The following is a 5000-nucleotide window of genomic DNA, read 5'->3' as shown; positions in this document are numbered from 1 at the left end:
GTGTTTCCTTTCAAATGGTACCAATAATATGCATATCCTTGCTTCAGGTCCTGACCTACAGGCAGTTAGATTTGGGTATGTCATTTTAGACAACAAAAAAAATGGCGGATCCTTAAGAAGTTTCAACTATGCAAGTTGGTTAAGAACAAATTCTTATTTACAATGACGGCCTACACCTGCCAAACCCAGACGATGCTGGGCCAATTGTACGCCGCCCTACGGGACTCACAATAACAACCAGTTGTGATACAGCCTGGAATCGAACCAGGGTGTCTGTAGTGACACCTCAAGCACTGAGACACAGTGCTTGAGACCGCTGCGCCACTCGGGAGCCTGTTCAAACCTTGGAGCTCCTCATCGGTGTAATGTTGGGTAGCCTACCTGTTAAATGTAGTTAAGTAATGTTGGGTAGCCTACCTGTTAAATGTAGTTAAGTAATGTTGGGTAGCCTACCTGTTAAATTTAGTTAAGTAACGTTGGGTAGCCTACCTGTTAAATGTGTGTTAAGTGATGTTGGGTAGCCTACCTGTTAAATGTAGTTAAGTAATGTTAGGTACCCTACCTGTTAAATGTAGTTATTTAATGTTGGGTAGCCTACCTGTTAAATGTAGTTATTTAATGTTGGGTAGCCTACCTGTTAAATGTAGTTAAGTAATGTTGGGTAGCCTACCTGTTAAATGTAGTTAAGTAATGTTAGGTAGCCTACCTGTTAAATGTTGTTAAGTAATGTTGGGTAGCCTACCTGTTAAATGTAGTTAAGTAATGTTAGGTACCCTACCTGTTAAATGTAGTTATTTAATGTTGGGTACCCTACCTGTTAAATGTAGTTATTTAATGTTGGGTAGCCTACCTGTTAAATGTAGTTAAGTAATGTTGGGTAGCCTACCTGTTAAATGTAGTTTAGTAATGTTGGGTAGCCTACCTGTTAAATGTAGTTTAGTAATGTTGGGTAGCCTACCTGTTAAATGTAGTTATTTAATGCTACCTGTTGAAGTTCTGAGTGGGCGTCGGCTCGTGCCAGTAGAACTCCCAATGTGTAGACGTGGCCTTATCGCCAAGACGCCAATGAATGAGTCCAATGTGAAATAATGTTAAAAGTTATTTTGGGAACCGATTCTTTTGTTTGTGATTATGTCTGTAAGTATATTATTACACGTTGTGATGAAGGATGTGTGATGAAGGATGTGTAAGTCTATTATTATACGTTGTGATGAAGGATGTGTAAGTCTATTATTATACGTTGTGATGAAGGATGTGTAAGTCTATTATTATACGTTGTGATGAAGGATGTGTAAGTCGTTGTGATGAAGGATGTGTAAGTCTATTATACGTTGTGATGAAGGATGTATAAGTCTATTATTATACGTTGTGATGAAGGATGTGTAAGTCTATTAATGTTGTGATGAAGGATGATGTTGTGATGAAGGATGTGTATGATGAAGGATCTAATTATTATACGTTGTGATGAAGGATGTGTAAGTCTGAAGGATGTATTATACGTTGTGATGAAGGATGAAGGATGTGTCTATTATTATACGTTGTGATGAAGGATGTAAGTCTATTATTATACGTTGTGATGAAGGATGTGTGATGAAGGATGTGTAAGTCTATTATTATACGTTGTGATGAAGGATGTGTGATGAAGGATGTGTAAGTCTATTATTATACGTTGTGATGAAGGATGTGTAAGTCTATTATTATACGTTGTGATGAAGGATGTGTAAGTCTATTATTATACGTTGTGATGAAGGATGTGTAATACGTTGTGATGAAGGATGTGTGTGATGTGTAAGTCTATTATTATGTGATGAAGGAAGTCTATTATTACACGTGTGATGAAGGATGAAGGTGTAAGTCTATTATTATACGTTGTGATGAAGGATGTGTAAGTCTATTATTAAGTCTGAAGGATGTGTATTACACGTTGTGATGAAGGATGTGATGAAGGATAAGTCTATTATTATACGTTGTGATGAAGGATGTGTAAGTCTATTATTATACGTTGTGATGAAGGATGTGTGATGAAGGATGTGTAAGTCTATTATTATACGTTGTGATGAAGGATGTGTAAGTCTAGTATTATACGTTGTGATGAAGGATGTGTGATGAAGGATGTGTAAGTCTATTATTATACGTTGTGATGAAGGATGTGTAATGAAGGATGTGTAAGTCTATTATTACATGTTGTGATGAAGGATGATGAAGGATTGTGATGAAGGTAAGTCTATTATTACACGTTGTGATGAAGGATTGTGATGAAGGATGTGTAAGTCTATTATTATACGTTGTGATGAAGGAGTCTATTATTATACGTTGTGATGAAGGATGTGTGATAAGTCTATTATTATACGTTGTGATGATGGATGTGTGATGAAGGATGTGTAAGTCTATTATTATACGTTGTGATGAAGGATGTGTAAGTCTATTATTATTATAGGATTGTCTGATGAAGGATGTATAAGTCTATTGTGATGAAGGATGTGTAAGTCTATTATTATACGTTGTGATGAAGGATGTGTGAGTCTATTATTATACGTTGTGATGAAGGATGATGAAGGATGTGTGTGATGAAGGATGTGTAAGTCTATTTACGTTGTGATGAAGGATAAGTCTATTATTATACGTTGTGATTGTGATGAAGGATGTGTAAGTCTATTATTATACGTTGTGATGAAGGATGTACACGTTGTGATGAAGGATGTATGATGAAGGATGTGTAAGTCTATTATTATACATGTTGTGATGAAGGATGTGTAAGTCTATTATTATACGTTGTGATGAAGGATGTGTAATGAAGGATGTGTAAGTCTATTATTATACGTTGTGATACGTTGTGATGAAGGATGTGTAAGTCTATTATTATACGTTGTGATGAAGGATGTGTAAGTCTATTATTATACTTTGTGATGAAGGATGTGTAAGTCTATTATTATACGTTGTGATGAAGGATGTGTGATGAAGGATGTGTAAGTCTGTCTATTATTATACGTTGTGATGAAGGATGTATAAGTCTAGTCTATTATACGTTTGTGATGAAGGATGATGTGAGTCGTTATTATTAGTCACGTTGTGATGAAGGATAAGTCTATTATTATACGTTGTGATGAAGGATGTGTAAGTCTATTATTATACGTTGTGATGAAGGATGTTAAGTCTATTATTTACGTTGTAATGAAGGATGTGTATGAAGGATGTGTAAGTCTATTATTATACGTTGTGATGAAGGATGTGTAAGTCTATTATTATACTGATTGTGATGAAAGATGTGTAAGTCTACGTTGTGATGAAGGATTAGTCTACGTTGTGATGAAGGATGTAAGTCTATTATTGATGAAGGATGTGTAAGTCTATTATTATACGTTGTGATGAAGGATGTGTAAGTCTAGTTGTGATGAAGTATTATACGTTGTGATGAAGGATGTGTGATGAAGGATGTGTAAGTCTATTATTATACGTTGATGAAGGATGAAGGATGGATGTAAGTCTATTATTACACGTTGTGATGAAGGATGTGTAAGATGAAGGATGTGTAAGTCTATTATTATACGTTGTGATGAAGGATGTGATGAAGATGTCTAAGTCTATTATTATACGTTGTGATGAAGGATGTTAAGTCTGATGAAGGATGTGTAAGTCTATTATTATACGTTGTGATGAAGGATGTGTAAGTCTATTATTATACGTTGTGATGAAGGATGTGTGTCTAACGTTGATGAAGGATGTGTAAGTCTATTATTATACGTTGTGATGAAGGATGTGTAAGTCTATTATTATACGTTGTGATGAAGGATGTGTAGTCTATGTATTATACGTTGTGATGAAGGATGTGTAAGTCTATTATTATACGTTGTGATGAAGGATGTAGTCTATTATTGTGATGAAGGATGTGTAAGTCTATTATTATACGTTGTGATGAAGGATGTGTAATGAAGGATGTGTAAGTCTATTATACGTTGTGATGAAGGATTGTGATGAAGGATGTGAAGGATGTGTAAGTCTAGTCTATTATTATGAAGGATTGTGATGAAGGATGTGTAAGTCTATTATTATACGTTGTGATGAAGGATGTGATAAGTCTATTATTTACATGTTGTGATGAAGGATGTGTAAGTCTATTATTATACGTTGTGATGAAGGATGTTGTGATGAAGGATGTGATGAAGGATGTGTAAGTCTATTATTATTACATTGTTGTGATGAAGGATGTTGTGATGAAGGATGTGTGATGAAGGATGTATTATTATACGTTGTGATGAAGGATGTGTAAGTCTATTATTACATGTTGTGATGAAGGATGTGTAAGATGATGAAGGATGAAGGATGTAATGAAGGATGTGTAAGTCTATTATTTACGTTGTGATGAAGGATGTGTGAAGTGTTGTGATGAGGAGGATGTGATGAAGGATGTGTAAGTCTGTATGTTGTGATGAAGGATGATGAAGGATGTGTAAGTCTATTATTATACGTTGTGATGAAGGATGTATAAGTCTATTATTATACGTTGTGATGAAGGATGTGTAAGTCTATTATTATACGTTGTGATGAAGGATGTGTGATCTAAGTCTATTATTATACGTTGTGATGAAGGATGTGTAAGTCTATTATTATACGTTGTGATGAAGGATGTGTAAGTCTATTACATGTTGTGATGAAGGATGTGTGATGAAGGATGTGTAAGTCTATTATTATACGTTGTGATGAAGGATGAGTCTTATTATGTTGTGATGAAGGATGTGTAAGTCTATTATTATACTTTGTGATGAAGGATGTGATGAAGGATGATGTGTGATGAAGGATGTGTAAGTCTGAAGGATTAGTCTTATACGTTGTGATGAAGGATGTGTAAGTCTATTATTATACGTTGTGATTGTGATGAAGGATGTGGTCTATTATTATACGTTGTGATGAAGGATGTGTAAGTCTATTATTATACGTTGTGATGAAGGATGATGAAGGATGTGTGAGTGAATTATTAGTCTATTATTACGTTGTGATGAAGG

General features: G+C 34.9%; 1 protein-coding gene across 1 annotated transcript in view; it reads right to left on the bottom strand.

Moving 5' to 3' along the window:
* The window catches only part of LOC135569091 (synaptotagmin-17-like), a 69047-nt gene that overhangs the window by 53896 nt on the left and 10151 nt on the right, over nt 1-5000 (bottom strand).

This window comes from Oncorhynchus nerka, unplaced genomic scaffold, assembly GCF_034236695.1.
Source record: "Oncorhynchus nerka isolate Pitt River unplaced genomic scaffold, Oner_Uvic_2.0 unplaced_scaffold_1209, whole genome shotgun sequence".
In the NCBI taxonomy this organism is placed as follows: Eukaryota; Metazoa; Chordata; class Actinopteri; order Salmoniformes; family Salmonidae; genus Oncorhynchus; species Oncorhynchus nerka.
This window is presented reverse-complemented; position numbering and strand designations above follow the sequence as displayed.